This window comes from Pygocentrus nattereri, chromosome 22, assembly GCF_015220715.1.
Source record: "Pygocentrus nattereri isolate fPygNat1 chromosome 22, fPygNat1.pri, whole genome shotgun sequence".
Lineage (NCBI taxonomy): Eukaryota > Metazoa > Chordata > Actinopteri > Characiformes > Serrasalmidae > Pygocentrus > Pygocentrus nattereri.
This window is the reverse complement of record NC_051232.1, coordinates 17,477,798-17,498,652: the sequence shown is the minus strand read 5'-3', so window position 1 is coordinate 17,498,652 and position 20,855 is coordinate 17,477,798. Positions and strand designations below refer to the sequence as shown.

The following is a 20,855-nucleotide window of genomic DNA, read 5'->3' as shown; positions in this document are numbered from 1 at the left end:
TTGTTGTTCACTTTTTTGGCCTTGTAATGATGATAGTTCTTGTAATATGGTCATGCTTTTTTTTGTTTGGACAGAAAGATTAGTCAGTTGCCCTTTATTTCATTGTTTTCAGTATTGTTCCTCTGTTTGTGTCTGTATGCTCGTAAAGCTCCAGAGGCCTGATGGTAACTCCAGGACGATTCTCCAGTTTCCCACACTGCCTGAGTATGACTCAGCAAATCTTGTCTGTTTTATAATGCTGAGGGCTTTGGATCAAATGTTGCTTATGTAGCTCAACCAGCTCATAGTTTAAACAAGTGTCAAGCACTGTTGTCATTGTAAAGAGAAGCTACGTTTCACTGTTTTATCTTTTCTTGAGATGGGGGAGACTCTGAAAAAGAGACTTGCAAGTAGCCCTAAAGACTAAGTGAAAGGGGCATTCCGGACTAAAACTTGTATTTAAAATGCTGGTTTTCATGTGATGTAATATTCAGTAGAGCAGCGTTCCATATCCTTCATTTCACAGAATTAGCTGTTTTGTCCTTTTTTTGTATCAGTGATAATGAAATCAAGTGATGTAGCACTACCGTAGTAAATACAGTAATACATGGCTCCCTAGCAGTAACATTTAACTACCTAGCCCTAGAACGGTGTTTATATATATATATATATATATATATATGTATATGTGTATGTGTGTATGTATGTATGTATGTATGTATGTATGTATGTAAGCCAAAAACAGCTTGTTTTGAATTTGTGTTTGTGATGTCACAACCACATGACTCCGCCTACAGCAGTTTAGCCTCAGCCATTCTCTCACTGAAGTGTGAAGGGTTGTTACTGCAGACAGCCTGTAGCAAAGTTATTGGACTGGATTAAGCGTTGTAGTGTTCCTGAATGCCAGGAGGCAAATGTATCATTTCACTTTCTAAAGGATCCAGACCCAAGAAATGAGGGGCTAAAGTTTATTTTGACTCATGAAGCCAATCAGGACAGAGGTCATTTACATGTACTAGTCTTAAAGGCCCAGCAGCAAAAACAATAGTCTGTTTAATTCTAAGCGATAAAGATAAATTGGAAAAGCATAAACACAAACATCAAAAGTGGCTATAAAATAAAAGCATTTTAAATGTTATACACTTCCGAATGACTTGCTGATTTTTGGGTTATAAACTGACAGTGAAACGTTTAGAACCTTCATCATGTGAGCATTTTCTGAAATAGCCATGCAAAGTGTACAGGGTCCAAATTGATAAAGAATTGTTTACATTTCAATCAGAAGAAGTTATTTGGACATGATTTTTATGCTTTTAAGGCCTGTATTGGGTATGAAAGATGTTTAATTTAATTGTCAGATATAATCCTGGACTACATATGTTCAGTTCTTGTGATGAGCATGCAGCACACTTTGGTTTGACTTAATTAAAAGCCAGACAGAAATGGTCAGGATTATCTCATCTGATTATTTCAAGACGTCTGGCGCTTAAGCACAGACAGCCCAAGTAATCATGCATGAGGTAACCTGCTAAGACAAAAACACACAGTTTGGTTCCATTTATTTCTGTTTGGTTTGTTTTTGTGATTGTGTATCATTGGAAATGATGGTATCGTTCCCTAGAACTGCTCCAGGGATGTAAGTTTGGGGGTGCCTGGAAGGGTCTGGGCCCTCTCAATTAGAATTGAGACCTCCCAGATTTCTGCCTATTGTGTTCTGCATCCTTTAATGCCACTGCAGACTTGGTTCCGTGCCACTATCGGTCATGTACCATCACAGTTTATCCACCAGCTCGACAATATGGACCAGAATGATGCTATTTTTCAACACCAACATGTAAACACAGCATTACCCTGCTTGCCTGTTTTTGCTGGCTGTAGACAAGCTGTGCTAAGCATAGGCCATTAGGCTATAGTGAGAGCGTTAAGAAAGTTGAATGCTGTAGTGAAAAACAATGAGAAAATCACTGTCTGGGGTAGTTGTGGGCTGGAGGATAGGGAACCAACCCTGTGTCCGGAAAGTCACTGGTTCGATCCCCTCAGCTGACAGTACATGACTGAAGTGCCCTTGAGCAAGGCACCTAACCCCGAATTCCTCCCCGGGCACCGTGGATAGGGCTGCCCACCACTCCGCGCAAGTGTGCTCACTGCCCCCTAGTGTGTGTGTTCACTAGTGTGCATGCATGTGGGTGTTTCACTGAACAGATGGGTTAAATGCGGAGGTCTAATTCCACAGTGTGCAAACACAGTTGGCAAAATGGTTCTAAATTTGGCCCAGATGTCTGTGTCTAATGCTGTAAAAGTTAGGCCTGTGGTTAATCAGCTTTAGTCGCTGTGGTATTCTGTTAGTTATTATAGTAACTAGGTACTTGAATGTGAAGTCAGCAATCGTGTGCTGTGTTTACAGTTTCAAGTTTACCTCTCAGGCTATGGTAGCTATAATGATGTAGGCTAGCTGGTGGTGATCAACCTTACTATGGTAGTGTTTTGGAACATAATCCTTCCAAGCTGCACTCACCTGCCTATCAGGGCACCCCTAAAATTAAATTGTGGCGTGGCCACTGAACTGCTCAGATAATACCAGGCCTGTCTGGGAAGTAAACTGGAGAATCTATCATATAGTGTTAGTATAGAACCCTCAGGGCCTTCTAGGCCTTCAGGGAAGGCTAAAAGATTTCGGTGAAAAAAACTTAATTATTTCATTTTATTTAATATACACTGCTCAAAAAAAATAAAGGGAACACAAACAACACAATATAACTCCAAGTAAATCAAACTTCTGTGAAATCAAACTGTCCACTTAGGAAGCAACACTGATTGACAATCAATTTCACAGCTGTTGTGCAAATGGAACAGACAACAGGTGGAAATTATTGGCAATTAGCAAGACACACTCAATAAAGGAGTGGTTCTGCAGGTGGGGACCACAGACCACTTCTCAGTACCTTTCTGCTTTCTGGCTGATGTTTTGGTCACTGAATGTTGGTGGTGCTTTCACTCTCGTGGTAGCATGAGACGGACTCTACAATCCACACAAGTGGCTCAGGTAGTGCAGGTCATCCAGGATGGCACATCAGTGCGAGCTGTGGCAAGAAGGTTTGCTGTGTCTGTCAGCGTAGTGTCCAGAGGCTGGAGGCGCTACCAGGAGACAGGCCAGTACACCAGGAGACATGGAGGAGGCCGTAGGAGGTCAACAACCCAGCAGCAGGACCGCTACCTCCGCCTTTGTGCAAGGAGGGACAGGAGGAGCACTGCCAGAGCCCTGCAAAATGACCTCCAGCAGGCCACAAATGTTTTATTATGTGTCTGCACAAACGGTTAGAAACCGACTCCATGAGGATGGTATGAGGGCCCGACGTCCACAGATGGGGGTTGTGCTCACAGCCCAACACCGTGCAGGACGCTCGGCATTTGCCAGAGAACACCAGGATTGGCAAATTCGCCACTGGCGCCCTGTGCTCTTCAAAGATGAAAGCAGGTTCACACATGTGTACATGTGACTGACGTGACAGAGTCTGGAGACGCCGTGGGGAGCGATCTGCTGCCTGCAACATCCTTCAGCATGACCAGTTTGGCAGTGGGTCAGTAATGGTGTGGGGTGGCATCTCTTTGGAGGGCCACACAGCCCTCCATGCGCTCGCCAGAGGTAGCCTGACTGCCATTAGGTACCGAGATGAGATCCTCAGACCCCTTGTCAGACCATATGCTGGTGCGGTTGGCACTGGGTTCCTCCTAATGCAGGACAATGCTAGACCTCATGTGGCTGGAGTGTGTCAGCAGTTCCTGCAAGATGAAGGCATTGGAGCTATGGACTGGCCCACCCGTTCCCCAGACCTGAATCCCATTGAGCACATCTGAGACATCATGTCTCACTCCATCCACCAATGCCACGTTGCACCACAGACTGTCCAGGAGTTGGCGGATGCTTTAGTCCAGGTCTGGGAGGAGATCCCTCAGGAGACCATCCGCCACCTCACCAGGAGCATGCCCAGGCATCGGAGGGAGGTCATACAGGCACGTGGAGGCCACACACAATACTGAGCCTCATTTTGACTTGTTTTAAGGACATTACATCAAAGTTGGATCAGCCTGTCGTGTGTTTTTCCACTTTAATTTTGTGTGTGACTCCAAATCCAGGCCTCCATTGGTTAATAAATTTGATTTCCATTGATTTTTGTGTGATTTTTGTTGTCAGCACATTCAACTTTGTACAGAACAAAGTATTCAATGAGAATATTTCATTCATTCAGATCTAGGATGTGTTATTTGAGTGTTTATTTTTTTTATTTTTTTGAGCAGTGTAATATGACTGTTCAAGAAAATAATAATAATAATAATCTCCAAAATTGCAGCTTTACAGGAGCTGAAGGCAAAACATCCTTTGCTTCTAATGTAAGTTAACACAGAAAGATTTTATTCTAAGCTATTTTGAAGCATTTCTGTTGTTTTAATCATGACAGTTGCATACAATGTGAAGAACAGCTGCTGTGATCAAATGATGTAGAAAAATGACAGATGAAAAAATGGAGATTATTTTTCTTTGAGGACAGCGATGACCGTCCTGATAGTTGTTGTATTTAAATACTGACTGATAAATACAGGTTTTGAGTAAATCAGTAGTCATCAAATCTTCACCTTCACCATCATTTTGCATTTCATCATTTATTAGAAACTAATGCAAAATGTTACATTTGACACACATTATTCAAGAACACATTGTTGAACCCTACTATCATATTACAACATATGTTTTTTTCTATTTTACAAAACAGCCATAAGAATTTTGCAGAAATAAGGGCCGTATGCGTGGACAAAAATATTCAGACGCCCCTTCTGATTAGTGAATTCAGTTAGTTTGAGGTGTATGCATAGAAAAGCATTGCTAAGATAAACAGCTACACATGAGCCTAAGGTCAGTGTTGACCTTAGTGTTGGTTAGTGGGGCAGTGGAACTGCGTTCTCTGGGGTGATGGAGCTCCACTGAGTATGGGAGCTTTGGGATGACATGGAATGATGTTTATGATCCAGAACTGATCATCCAGCATCAGTAGCTGACTTCACTAAAGCTCTTGTGACTGAATGCAATCAAATCCTCACAGCAGTGTTCCAACATCTACAGCTCGTGAAATAATATGTGGGTGTATATAAAACGATATATATATAAACATAGAAATAATATATTATGTGTTCAGAAATGCCATCCCTCCATTGTGGTGCATTTCAGGTCACCCTGCAGACACTGACACAGGTCAGAAGTCGCATCAACACGGCCCCGCCCCAGATCCTCTGAGACGCCCTGTGATTGGACAGATTAAGGTGAATTCGCGAAGCCCCTCCCCTCTCGCTCGAGCTTTGACAGTTCGTATGTTAGCGTAGAGACGAGCCGCTGGGTGAAGAGTTAGTGACGGGCTTTCTGCTTTCATTTACTTCTGTTCTTTAAAAGAGAAGAGGATAAACGCAGTCATGGAGTTCACGTAAGTGTTTAAAGACATTTTAAGGAAGAATTGGGGAAAGGGAGCGCGTCAGAGAGCGAGCGCTGAGGCTGAGCCTGAGGCTGGCGTCGGGTTTGACCGTTGGATTGTTTGAAGATGGACGGATTTGAGCTTTTTCCCCCTCAGAGCGTTTTGCTTGAAAGTGGCAGTGAAAGTCATTAAGTCGCTGTTTTTCCCTGAGCTTTAACAACAGAATGTGTAGCTAGCTACGTTACTTATATCTTCAGTTTGTGTCCGTGGGTCCTGTTTTATGCAACAGGCTCTTTCAGTCCGACAACTTTGGGGCTAAAGAGATGAAACAGCCAGTTAGTGCGTCGTTTGGATGTAGCTGATACAGGAGAGTGAGTATCTTGGGCATGTGTTTAAGATTGTGGATTTTAAGAGGAATTCTCCTGTACAATTCGGTATAATTCAGTCACTGAGGTGTAAACAAAGTCATTCAGAGGTGTTTGATGCAAAGTGGTTCGTTGTAGAGATACTTACTGACTCAGATTTCTTCACAGTGTTGGTGAATGGGACCAGGAGTCACAGTTAGATCACAAATACAGTTAGCTCAGCTCGCTAACGTTAGCTATTTGATTTGCTACCCAAAAGCACCAAAAAACATATACGAGTAAAAAAGAGCTCTGTTTGGGGTCTATTTTGCCTAAAAACGACCTACATGTATGTCTCCAACCAGAATGCTTTTAAAAATGTATGTTTTGGGCCAAGTCCTTTCCTTAAAACCTTAGTAAATCAATGTCTTAGATGTCAGGCAGCATATTCTTAATCATGTAATGTAATTTTCTTAGTTTAATGGTTCATGTATTAGATATATTTGCAGTGCACATACAGACATGTCCATAAATATGCATGGGTTTCAGCCTGCATTACCATCTACTGCCACATTCACAGTGATCATCACATGCACTTCATCTTGATATCCTAATGTGACCTTCTGAGTAAATGGCTACCACTCCTCAAGTTTAGTGAGAGTGGAACCGTTTCACTGCAGTATTGAAGCCTAAAACTGTTTTATTCAGGGCGTCTTTCATTTACTGTCTTTCCTGAAAATGGCAAAACATGAAGAAATGTAAACAGTGTCCTGAACTGGACATTGCAGTGCACCTTTCCTCTGTACTGTGGTGTATGTCTCAGTGATATGCTGCATTAGGGAGACTCTGGTTGGGGAGGTAAAATGTGACAGCGCTGGTTAATATTATTTTTTTTCTGCCTGTTGTTGCGCTGTGACATTATAAAACATCAGAAGAAGTTTTAGACGTGAGTATAAGCCACTACACCTGTATCCAGACCAGAATTTTGTCCTTTATATGGTATAGTATGACAGCTCATGCTTGACATGGCCAGGGACATGAGCTAATGACCATTTTGATTGATGCTTGATCAAGTTGACCTTGATGCATCGTGTCAGATAATCGTTTTACATATATATCATTGTGCTTTTGTGACATTTCAGTTTTGTGTGATTAAAAATGGAGACATGCTATGTAAGGTTTTTCATGAGGTAGTTCAGGTTTTGTATCATTTACAGCTCAATTGCTGTTTTGCACAAGGACATTCTACTTTATGATCTTTTGTTTTGCTTTTGTTTTCTCTGAGCCAGTCCGCTAGGTAGCATATAATTAGAGCTGTGCAGAATCTGGTCTCGCAGGGCCAGATATGATTTTGTGATGAGAGTACATGTCTGGAGACTTGTTAAACTTTGGGTGTTGGATTGCTGTGAGAGCCACTGCAAACAAGCTTTCATTGACTAATGGAACTATTGTTTACTGTGTGTAATATGCTTTTGTATTACATACATCTCTGTGCTTTACTGGCTTTTTTATGGGGGTGGTTTTCTGAGCAGTGCTAACTTACATTACATCCATGGGCTAACGACAGGCTTGGACAGTGTTGATGAGCACCTTTCTTTGGCTTTTAGCTGGTTTAGAAAATTCACATTCAGTTTGTTCCAACCCTAATAAGTCTACATTTCCACCCAGATTCAGCCCAGTCTCATCATTGAACCCAGATGTTGCTGTCACAAGATCACGAGTGTTCCCTTGAAACTATGCAGAGCCAAGAAATGAACACACAAAACAAGCTGTCTAGGGTTAGGTTAGTTTAATTACTCATGATTTCAAATTGACGTTTTGTTTTTTTTTTGTTGTTGTTGTTGTTTTTTGATGTCTGAAGTTTGCTTCATTGTTGTTGCATCTGAGCTACAGCAATATAATAGGTCATCCAAAAATACATAGTATTCCATTAACTTGTTATCTGCGTTAGCCTTATAGTTCCGGTGCAGAACTAAGAAATGCTCATTTTTAACCACTGCTTTAACCCTTTAAAACACCAGGCTTCTTACATACTAAGGCTTATTGCTCAGTAACTACAGGGACTCCAATGCAAACTGGTTGAATTATTCTTAGGTTATAAACGCTTATGGGCCCTGGCCTTTTGAGGTGTTACAGCATTTTAGAATATAAAACTAATCCTTAGTATTGTTTCTCTTGGTCTTAATTTATTTTAACTCCACGCTCTTGTCTATGGCCTGTCGAGTGTGGTTAGAAAGGACTCCCCCAGTTTCAGTGAGCGTGGAACATCCTGGTGTGTGTAAGTGGAGGTTATCAGTAAGTCCAGACTGCATTCTGACGTCCATGCAAGGAAAATTTAGTGCTCAGATATGACAAAGTGTTTGTGTGTGTGTGTGTGTGTGTGTGGTTGCACTGTCCATGACGTTAATCTTGCAGACACTAATGGGCATCTCAGACGTACTCCACAGGGGCTGACCATAAATCAACCCAGCACTAAATTCAGTATATATTCTGTAAATACAACAGGCACATTTATAATATCTGGACACTTGTTATTTTGTTCTTGAAAACATTGCCATTATTTAGTTATTTATTATTTCTTGTTTTCTCCTCCAGAGAGGCAGAAATAGATGCAGTTGTAGCTGCAAAATATTGCAGGATGAATTCCATACTCTGTCAGCAGTGTACCTTTGGATGGTTACCCAGGGAGCAGATAGGCCCACTAGCCTGAATTGCATACATGACGGAAGGAAAGCAGGCAGGGCTCATAGGCCCATAGTATTTTTGGTTCTTCTGAAATGAATGAGTCTGTAACTTATACTTCTCTCTTTAATGCTGTCCTATTAGTTTTTAGACTGGTATTAACATGTGAGTTTGGTTCATTTGTGTAGATTCATTAAAAATTGGAGGCTAAACCTGCAAACAAGTAGCTGATAGAAGGATATGCAGGATTTGTAACTATATTGGGTGATTTAGTGAATGTGATGGGGGTTGAGCGGATGGGCATGGAGTCAGTGCATCTACAGTTACTGTTGCTTACAGTGATATATCCACCAAGAAGCATGATGCGACTGGCTACTGCTCAGTGTTAGCCATGTTAGCATGTTTATCAGTCTGTTTTTTTTTTTTTGTAGACTAAAATGAAGGTTGAACATCTGTGACATTGCATGTAACTCTAGTTAATGCTGGAGGATTTGCTTCCAATCTTTTTTACAATATTTAGCGGCAAGTATATTACGTTTGTGAATGGGATCAGTTTGACCAATAACTAGATTGGTGAGGGCTTCAGTCTGGCATTGTTCAGTAATTTTGCTGTAGTTTCTTTATGGATCTTCTGCTCATGTTACAGTAGATTCAGCAGCAGCTTGGCAGCGTATCACTGTAGCTGTGAAAGGACAGCATGCATGCATTTACTCTAATGGCCTTCTCCAGTAAAAGCTGTAGGCCTGGTGGTTATCGGACATGTGTCAGAAAGTAACAGGGCAGCTGTGCTGCATTAGTGAACGTCCGCTTTACTGTCCTGATTAGCCTTTGTCTCCCTGTTAAGACCAGGGTGAGGCCATAGGATCAACTAATGACCTCACCATCAACGGGATTCTGTTTCTATGGTAACTGCCTGGCTACTGTTGCATCATCGTTATGCTTATGTTGCTGTGTGCTGTAATAGGGGAGACTTATGACTTGCCTTAGCTATACTGCAACTGTAGAAATCTGTTGTTTTGATTATGTGGTGATAATACTGTGGTGCCTTTTATGAAATGTACTTTTGCTTTGAGTCACTAGGTGTTTTTTCTGGGGTTTCAGGATGTTGTTGCTGTTAATGCCCAGCTTTCTCTGTTTTTCTTTGTGTTACTCTCCAGTGCTCACATGCATTGCACATGCACTTTACAGTTGTACATCCACCTTATGTACATATTTAACATCTTGTTCTGGCTGCTACTCGTACCAATAACTAATAATATAATATACAATGTATGTCCAAAGGTTTTTAGACCAATCATTTACACATCCAGTGTTTCCTCTGAAATCAATAGTATTAATAGGGACTTTGTCTCACCTTTGCTGCAAGAACAGTCCATACTCTTCCAGAAAGGCTTTACATTAGATGTTGGAACGTTGTTGTGAGGATTTGATTGCTCATTGCAATAGTATTAGTGAGGTCAGCTACTGATGTTGGATGGTTGGTTCTGGATCACAAAAGCCCCTCCAGCTCATCCATGAAGTATTTGATTATGTTCCATAACTCCAAAAAACATACTTCCTCTGCTTCACATCCCAATTCTGGGAGGCTTTGTATCCCTTATTCAATAGTTAGCATAGAGAATGGGCTCATAAAAGGCTATAGTTGTATTCAGCTGTAATTCAAATGTCAGATAGGAAAATGTAATTATTATTAAATAATATATCAGCTATTAACCTTTAATTAATCAAACTCTATTTTGAGTCTTGGCTCCTTTCAGTGTTTTCAGCATGCTTATGCTTCCTAGGGAGATCTTTCTGCCACTGTTTAGCCTTGGCTTGTTCGTTAGTGGCCTGGACTGTATCCGTTTAAAGCTGCTTTGGGACAATATTAAAAAGCACTGTACAGATAAAAGTCAATTATAAGCTTTCCTGAGATGATTAAAAGGGAAGGGGGAAGGGCAGACAGCAAGAGGTCAAGAGACAGCGCCACAACCATGTTGTGTGATTTAGCGAACATGATGGGGGGGGTTGGGTGGATGGTAAAGGTTAAGCATGCATGGAAGAGAGAAAGACAGAGATGGAGTTCACTCATCAGTCTCTAATGGGCCGCCACTGCCTCATTTTCTGCTAATATGAGCTCGTCCCTGCCGTCATAAAAACCACTGGTGGCTTTAATTCGGCTAACAGCCCAATGGGCGCTTTTGTTCACCTGGGTTCAGGTCGTCACATATTAGTGTCCAGTGTGGCCTGGATTACTTTTACTTAATTAATTAATATGTATAGCAGTGAGATTGTCTTTGAGAATGAATGAGAAGTTTATGGTTTTACTATATTCTTTTAATTAATTAATTAATTAAATAAATAAATAATCATAGTAATATATTTGAGGATCGTGTTTCCTGGGAACCACTGTCAATGAACAGATCTGCATCCTGTCAAACTGAAGTGGATGGGGCTGGAGGAGGGGCTTATGATACACTTACCCATGTTTAAATGATTGGGCATTTTTTTCTTTCGCTTATAAAGTCACTTTAAAACAGGGGTTGCAATTTTGGAGTTTCATTTGTTTGAAAAGATCCGTTTATCTGAGCCAAACTACTATGTGGTATATAATCAGAGCTCTGTAGATTCAGGACCTTTCTTAAACACACAAATATCAAAAGTCAAATTGGATATAAACCTCAGAATTGAACCATATCATGCCTGAAAAGATGAATAACCTTTAAAACAATATTTTTTACCTTGCATTTGTGAATGCACTGATTCTGTGTTTAAAGGCACTGTTTTTCAGAAGCCCATGCAGTGATTTCCACTACAGAATCATGCCTGTTTTTAATGCAGTGCTGCCTGAGGGTCCATAGATCACGGCCAGCAAATACTGGTTTTCAGCCTTGTCCCTTGCATACAGAGATTTCTCCAGATTCTCTGAATCCTTTAATGATCTTATGTACCCTAGATGATGAAAATCAGAATTTCTTTCTGTTTTACGTTGAGAAACGTTATTCTTGAGTTGTTTCACTGTTTGCTTGCACGTTTAGCACATTATTTGTAAGTCGCTTTGGATAAAAGCGTCTGCTAAATGTAATGTAATGTAATGTAATGTAATGCTTGCACAATCTTTCACTGAGTGGTGAACTCCTCCTCATCTTCTGAAAGACCTCTCTAGGATGCTCTTTTTGTTATTGACCTGATCCCAAATGACCATGATGTGCTTTCTTTATCATTACACAACTTTACCAGCCTGTTGTTGACCCACCTCAACTGTTTTGGAACATGTTGTTGGCATCAAACTCAAAACGAGCAAATATTTTTCAAAAAACAATACAATTTCTCAGTTTCAACATTTGATTTAACGTGTTTGTACAATTTACAGTGACATACAGGGTTTAAATGATTTGCACATCATTGCATTTTATTTGTACATCATTTACATTTTGCACAGCATACCAACTTTTTGGCATGGAAATGAGGTTGTAAATGGAAGAAATTTAGGCGCATTAAAAATGAGTACGGTTCCATGAGCACAGTTGCAAATTTTGAAAGAAATGCAAAACATTAGACCCAATAAAGGAGGCACATGCTAGCCTGAATGCTGTTTAAGCAGCGCTGTAAGAGTTCGAAAGGTTATGTTTCTACAATTGCAACTCATTAAGCTATTTTTTTGTGGGAGTGTATAAATTGTTGACTTAAAACATAGCATTTTCCATAAAGTGTAGTTTCCATTGATTTCAGAGTGGGAAGACAAAAAATGTGTGTCATTTGCCTGACACATTATGCTAATTATGGTGATTTCCCAGGCCAATTACAGCACAGGAACCACTGCTGTTGTCTGGAAACAGTGTGTAAACCGTCTGTCCTCCCACTTGTCACTCAGCTGAAGAGGTTTAAATGGCTATTCCGTCATCTTTGAGTGACAGGATGTGTGTATTATGGTGCTGTTAATGATATGTTTCAAGTGGACAGATTCCTTTTTAGCCCTGTGCTCATTCTCAAGGCATGTCAAAGAGTGATGGATAAATATGAGGTTAGATGTTCAATGTTTGATTCATTTCATCTGTTAGGGAGCTGCTTCTTTGTACAGACACTATGTGTGTTTTTAGGCCTTCACGAGTCTCTGCTCTGACTATAAAATCAGAGTTGCATCCAAACCAACAAACCCCTGCCAACAAGGGAAACAGCTCAGCCAAACCTTCTGTAGTCTTTTTGTCCTATGACTGTTCTATTATCACTTCTATTAAAAAAAGTATATGTCAAACAATAACTGTCCATTCATGCTAATACCTAATGATTATATGTTAAAAAAAAGTGGGTGCTATGCACATTGGTCAGGTCAATCTATTAATTAGTCAATAACATGGGCCAATATTGAGGCCGACAGATACTTTGGTATCTATTGTGCATAAAGTACAATACATTACTGTGCAGAGGTCTTTAGTACATTCATTTATTCATTTCCACACTATATGTCCACAAGTATGTGGACACACCTCCACTGCTAACAGCTGTATAAAATCAAGCACATAGCCTTGCAGTCTCTGTAGACAAACGTTGTCCATAGAACAGGTCATACTGAAGAGCTCAGCTCATGCTAGATCTGCCCCGGTCAACTGTAAGTGCTATTATTATGAAATAGAAGCATCAAGGAGCAACCAGCTTGATGTCCAACAACCTTATAGAGGTGTGTGACTTTTGGCCACATACTCTATTTCTGAAGAGATTAAGGTAAATCTGCACAAGGTAGAGCCAAGTCAAAGTAAAATCAGTGAAAAAAGGTGAAAATGGGACAGCCATACAAGACCTGGTAGGCTAGCAAAGCTGTTATGCTGATTTAAGATAAGCCTCTCTCCCTCAATTAATGTTGTAATATTAAATAACCTGTAATGGTGTAATATAAATAACCCACTTGGTCAGTAAACTGAACATGAAGAATAACATGTTCAGTTTCAAGCTGATGATTACAAACAGCAGCACAGCTTATGCTGCAAAATGAATGCAGTTCTTTCTTACATAGAAGCTCAACAGTAACCGATACGAATAACTGGCTATTCTTATCAATTTTCACTGCGCAGTTAGCTTTGAGATCCGTGCATATCGAATATAACCAGTCGAAGAATTATAACCCAGCTGCAGTGCAAGACTCCTGTTGTGGATGAGCACAACAAATTTGCAGGTGGGCTGAACCTCTAAAACAGCTTTGCTCTCGCAAAGTTCCTCAACCTCTTTTTCACACTAAACTTTCATTCCCCTTCATGGTTGCTTACACAGATTCTGTTACATTAGGCACTGGTTGGAAATAGGATATAGGTGTCATTCAAACACTGCCTTAAGTCCACATATTAGTCCTCCCTACACTTATCTACAAAATGTTGACGTCATGCCTGCTAATACTTCTCCTACCAGCATAATGAGAAGCTCTTTAGCACGAAACTAGCTGGATGTTTAAGAAAAGGAGTTTCAATTGTTATATTTTTGTGTTATTTATTTATTTATTCATAAAACTTTTAAACAAAAATTAGAAAACTTTTGAGCATCAATAGGTGGGTCATCGATAAAAGTTGGCTTAGGCCCAATTATACTGCCACCCCTGGCTGTCTCACAGGTTACCGTTAATTTACTCCTTTTGAATTGGTCCATATTCTTTGTTCTTTCTAATTGTACTACCCTCATTAGAGCACCCTGATCAGCTTAAGGAAGAACTAGCAACAGTATTTTATTGCTGAACAACTTTTTTCTTTGTTGAAGTCCTAAATGTTGTCACTCTATATTAAGTCATTTAATATGATTGAATAGTATTTTACGTGTGAGTAAATGAACAATGGACATGCAGAGCAAGAAGTCTCGCAAGAAGTCTTAATTCCTCCCAGTGTGACTAAAGGGAACTTGAGCACTCCTCCACCTCAGTCCACATCTGCTTATTGGCCTCGCAGCCTCTTGGCACTAACAGTAGACGGCATACGACACCCAAACAGTACCTCCTCTGCCCCCACCTTTCACCTTTCTTGTTTATGTTTTTGTCGCAGTAGTCCAGAGGACAGCTGTGGTCAGGTCCTGAGTCATCATAACACTACACTGGTCAGAGCTGTTGTCTGTGGCTCGTGTGGGCCATTGCCAGGGCAGATAGACCAGGCCAGGTCTGATCGAAACCGCTGAGCTCAGGATTCTGGAAAGACCTGGGCAGTTTGCATAGTGGAACAGTGCAATTAGTGTAGTGGAACTTAACATAGCATAACAAGCCTGCTGGGAAGACTGGCAGTGATGTAATGCTTAGCTGATCCAGGGTATGAGAGAAAAACAAGCTGTGTGTGAAGCATCTGTCTTTTCACTGAAGACAAGTGAGTATATGCTGTATTACCTGTGCTGGTTAAATGTGTAAAGTTGTTTTCATATGAAAATTGAAATGTATTTCAAGTTGCATGCCTGTTGATATGATCTCAGCCCTGATTTTGTTGGAAATCTGGTTTTATCGTAATTTAACTTGACATACTACAGTTATAGTATGTTTTGTATTTATATATATATATATATATATATATATTATATATTATATATATATATATATACTTACTGCTATATCATAAATATATCATAAGCATAAGGTAAGTAGGGATGTAACTATACAAAACATCATATTGTATTGAATCGTTTTGCACCATGTCGTACTGTATTGTCTTGTATGATTGTATTGTGATTGTCCTGTTAACTCATGGATAATGTGTTAGCTTGGGGCGAGTGTGATTAGTTTGTGAGTGGCAGTAGTTTGGGACACGATTACATTTCTAATATTGTGCTTTTATGATGCTGAATGTCTAATGAAATGAAAATGGAAACATGAAGCATGAGTCACTCTTTATTTTTACTGATTATAAAACGTGTAGAATTGAGACACCATTGTGTCATACCATCCATCCATCCATCCATCCATCCATCCATCCATCCATTTTCCAAGCCGCTTCTCCGTCAGGGTATTGTGTCATACCATTTGTATCAAATTAATTTTGTGAATTGTTCCACCCTAATGGCATGTTTGTAAGCCTAACATTTGCAGCAATTTTAAGCCATTATACCGTAATTTATATAACCGTTTTGGTGTATTTATGTGCATATATAGTCAAAATGGTGCACCTGTCTTTTATTCCTTTGTGTGTAATCTGCTCATCCATATTCTGACCACAGGGCAGGCTGCAATGTGAGTGTAGTTAATGTTCATTTGGGCTTCATACAGATATGAGTCAGTGAGTTGGAGTAACAGGCTAAATGAGCACATCTTTCCAGTTCACTTGGCTGCCCTGCCTGGAGGGAACCTGTTGCTTTGCCTTTTCTGTCTCCCCCTCTCTGATGTAATCCTTCTCTTAAGACTGTGCTTTGGTAGGAAACTGCATGATGTGGACAGAATACTAGTATTGCAATTATATTACACTTTGCAGACTGTATTGCAGTTGACTGTCTCCTCTTACATACTTCTAGCACTAAAGAGATGTCACTTGATTTTTGGAGAGTGGACGTACCTTGTTTGGCCCCCCTATTAAAGGTCAGCATATGGAGTTTGTCACTAATTACAAGTGTATAGCGGTTGTCCTAAACAACAGATTCATGTCTCTGGCTCTGATCATTTTTTCTTTTTCTCAGCTTCAAACAAACTCACTTCAACTCCTGAAGGGCTTGTAAATAAGCTGATTTCTTTGGATCAGGTGTTTTAGTAGCAGGAAAACACTAGGTTCTCGGAACCACTGATCAGTGTACTGCACTTATTAATCGAAAGGGGCAGCAAAGGTGGCAAAAAGCTGACTTCCTTTAACCATATATCAGACCAAATATAAGATGTTTTACGGTGCTTTTATTGAGTGTATTACTTGCTAGTTCAGAAATAGGTCAATTGTAGCTAAAAAATATATTTTTATTATTTACAAATATTTTTAAAAGCAAATTTTAGGACATCCATATCAGTTTAGACAATATTGATAAGTCTAGATCTCATAGCAAAGCAGCAAAAATGTTTCTGATCCAAGAAATCCATATTCTGCATCTGTTGGCTGGTATCGCAACTCCGTTTTTGTACCAACAGGGCAAAGTTATGATTCAGGCTATTAAAAGTATGGGTTGATATTTTAATTCATTGCTGTGTTGTGTTGCTCAACAAAACTCGAAAAAATGAACTGGGGCAAAAACAATTTCTTACTGCTCATTGTGCATCACTACTAAAAAAACAACAACGTTTCATGTCCTGCTTGGGCTCCTAATAAGGGCTCCTTACGCGGATTACTTTTTGACATTCAAGCAGTAAATATTTACCCCTCCAGCATGCTCACACTCATTAACCTCAGTCATTGTGGGCTGGAAATTTGAACACATTATGTGCTTTTTACTCTGTTCTCTGATTTGACAGCAACCTTAGACAATTTAATTAAAGTAGCCCATAACTGCCACTTAATATCAGTATCCTTGCCAACCGGCAAGCTTTGAATTTGCATAATTGTGCACACACATTTGTTCTTGCTCATTTGGCGTAAGCGTCTGCTTTGCTCTCTCTGTACTCTTCTGAAAGACAAATGCATTTAGGTGTCCTTTTGTATTTAACATGATCGCTACATACTGTTTAATGCTTACAGCAGAAACATACTTTATTACATACTATATTATATAGTATGATTTTGGAACGACTTACGACAACTTCAGCATATTTAAATTGTAATTAAGCTATGATTTTGTGTATGTACATGTACAAATACACACACGCGCACGCACACACACACACATATACACACACACACACACACACACACACACATACACACACATGTGTATGTGTGTGTGTACTGTCCAAAAAGGTTTAGGCATCTAAGCGAATTTTTAAACAATATACCTCCATATTTTTCTTGACACCTTCACAGCCGCCACGGAGACTTGTTAATATCATCAATTACATCATGAGCACAATTTACTGAAGCACTGATTGGTCAAACCAGGAGCTGGTTTTTAACTACATATAATACTGGACTTCCTCAAGGAGAGGTTTGAAAAATGAAAACAAACACACTCACATCCAGAAAATTATATATTATTATTATTATTATTTAATAATATAATATATTATATTATTGTTATTATTATTATTTATATATAATATTTCTAGAAATTTTGCTTATTCAATTATTAACACTTTTCTCAGCAAATAAACACATACTATTTTGAAAATGTGTTATGGGTGCCTAAGACTTTCACACAGTGTATGTGTCTGTGTGTGTTTGTGTGTGTGTTTGTGTGTGTGTGTGTGTATATGTATGTATATTACAACGTACATATGTATAATACAATGAGTGTTTACTCTTATGAAGTATTATTGAGTGATGGTAAACAATGAGTATGTATATACTTACAGGTGCTTTTCTGCTCTTAATTGGAGCAACTTACATTGCAATGAACTTAACTGAAGCAATTGTTAATACACAAATACCGTTACACGTAAAACATATTTTAAATGACTACACTTAAGTATACCTGTATTTGCTAGTATAACCCCAACCTGATTGCTCATTATTTGGAGTTATAGTGAAACTAAAATGTTAATGCATTGCTTTAAAATATACTTCTGAATAAAACACTTAAGTTGATAACAATTTAAATATAAGTGTTAAGAATGTGTATTTTAGATGTATTTCTGTAAAGTATGTGAAATACAAAAGACATGCTTTTGGTATTCTCTATACACTACTGAGTATACTATTGATGTACTTAAGCATGTTTCTTTTTTTTTTATTTTATTTTACAAGGGTATCTGTCTGCTGCTCTCGTTTTCTAGCCCTCCCTCGCTCTTATTCTCTCTCACTCACTCTCTTCCTCCTGCCTGCTTGCTGTGCAGTGACTCAGCACTGATGATGCGTGCTGACAAAAGCAGTTGCCTGCTCCCCCCCCCTCTGTCTAAACCCCCCTCAATATTGCTCTCATCTAATCTTGTTCTTTCTCGTCTCATTGGCTGCAATGCTGACCCATGCTGCATCGCAAATCCCAAAATGCTTTGCAGCTGCAGTGCCAAGAGTCAGGGAGTTAGCATGTAAGAGATGGGGACTTTGAATGGGTGGTCGAGTGAGACTGCAAAAAAGTAACAGGGAGAGAGTAGGAGTGAGAGGAAGACATAGGGAGATTTAAAAGAGAGAGCGATAGGGGGGTTGCGAAATCAGAACAGGAAGGAGGCAGAGAAACTGAATGAGAGAGAGAGAGAGAGAGAGAGAGAGAGAGAGAGAATGGTATCAATGAGGACTTGAGGGGAGAGGCTTAGCCGAAGTGATTTGATCCGCTCCTGTTCATTCACTAATCCCTGTGTGGAGTGTTAGTTGGATATGAGTCGTCATCTCTTTTCTAGCTTAGTCTCAGTGCTCAAATCCCTGCACTGCTACACACAGAGAGCTGGAGCATCACGAGGTGTCAACATGTGGGCTGGATATTGCTGACCGGTTAATGGTAGGAATTTTGCGAGTGTGTGACTGTGTCTGCTGTAAGTCACCTTTTTGTCATTGCTTTGCACTGAAGTGTGTGATGTGACATTCTCTAGATGTGCATCTTGCTTAAACACATTTATCTGTTGCTTTATATATCTTTCCTGGTCATGTATAGCGTACACATGGACAAATATTATAGTTTAGCCTCTATATACATGCATCAGACATGTATAGTCTCGGAGTCTAATGTGTGGTCATTCACCGTATACAGTATAATGTGTATTTTCTGCTTCAGTCATGTAAACATTAAGTTTGTCCATTTAGAGTGCCTTTAAATGGCTGTACTAACACATTTACTGATTGATTTTTTTTTTTCAGTAGAGACTCTGTGCATACCGTATTCTGTTTGATGTCATTGTAGCATAAAGCAGCAGTCATTTACATGGCACCGGCTATCTTACATAAATATTATGTAACGGATCTCGGCAGAGGCCGCATGAGCAATATGAGGGTGACTTGGCTTCCACGTCACTGCAGAGTTTTTCAGATTTTTTTTTTTATATTCTAGACAGAGCTGTCATGATTAATCCAAATAGATTGCTTGGTTATTACAACTGTCTAGCACAATTTAACTTAATTAATATGGCACTTAGTTTGATTTTAATGTGTATTTGAAATTCTCCTACTGGTCTTATTTACAGTATGAACTAAATAAATGGATGAACACACCCATTCACTGTGTGCAAAAGCCAAAGCCCACCTTTCTTTAATGTAATATCCTTTCAAAACAGCCATTAAATACAATTTATTCATTTTTCATTGGATGTTAGTTATTCATTTTTCATCAAATCTGGAGTTGAAAAAATATTGAAAAGCTAGAGACAACTAGAGAACGAACAATCACCTGCAAGGTGATTACTGGTAGACCACTAAAACTGTTTCCCATCAGATAAACAGCACTCAAAGCTTTCGTCTTTGAGAGAGGAGAAAATCACAGCCATTCTTCCACTGTAAGGAGGGAACTCAGCTCAAATTTGCTAATCAAACAAAAAAGCAGCTGCTGTTCTTAGAACAATGGACTGACAAGCAGAAAATGAAACCAACTTCTTAGTCTGAACTTGGGAGGAAATATATAAGCAAAGACTAATAAAGGCAAAAAATGTCATATGTAGTTGTTGAGGCTTGTGTTATTTTCGGTTGAGGCTTGTGTTATTTTTGAAGCTGATAAATGAGCTGATAAAATAACTTGTACTTAATGACCGATTTAAGTGGAAAATTTCAAGCAAATGCATTGCAGCGATGCAGTTATGTCTATATGACTGTCCACAATATTCCGATTTCTGCTGCAAACGTATTTTTAACGTAAGTCCAGTGTTTCCATTAGGTGATGGAGGCAATGAGCTGATTTGCAATGAGATTGTGCAGAACCAACTTCAAAGTGTGGGTTGACATCATGTGTTGTTTGTATGCACATTGGCTAGAATTTAGCCACCCAAAGAAGCTGCCTAGTGTGACAGCTCTGTCACAACAGAATTGCATAATATTCTCAAAAATGCTGTTCTTCACATATTGATTTTGGAGTTTGGGCCTGTTTTTAGGGTTTGCTTAAATTCAAATGCATGAATATTGTTCTGCAGTGTTAAAGCACTTTCCATGCCTTAGTACAAGCTATAGTTCACTGCAGGTATCCATCGTGCCCATTTCAGTGCATTTGCACTGTAGACATCAAATGAGTAATGCTGCAGATTCACTAATTATGACTTGAGACAAATCATTTTGTTTAAATTCTTCTCTTTTTCTTTCTTAAGTAGCTTGATTTTGCACACAAACGTTATAAATCATTGTTTGCTGCCCCATTTTGACCGTTCAACTTCACAAACCTCAGAGAAGCTAAATACTGTGATGCATATTGTATACTGAGAAAATGTCTTGATGTATTGTGATTTATTAGTCGTGTTTATTGTCAAGTTCATGAAGCA

The 20,855-nt window shown here is 39.4% G+C and overlaps 1 protein-coding gene across 4 annotated transcripts in view; it reads left to right on the top strand.

The window, feature by feature from the left end:
* Nucleotides 1-20,855, top strand: part of trim2a (tripartite motif containing 2a) — a 53,711-nt gene that overhangs the window by 9,838 nt on the left and 23,018 nt on the right. The window contains exon 1 of one of the 4 annotated variants that reach the window (XM_017709369.2): nt 5,338-5,450. The exons of 1 other annotated variant lie outside the window; for it this stretch is intronic. The gene's annotated coding sequence lies outside the window, so the exon portion shown is untranslated. Of the gene's footprint in view, nt 1-5,337; nt 5,451-18,417; nt 18,933-20,855 lie in introns of those variants that run through there. 2 more of the 4 variants (XM_017709370.2, XM_017709371.2) reach the window with 2 other exon arrangements.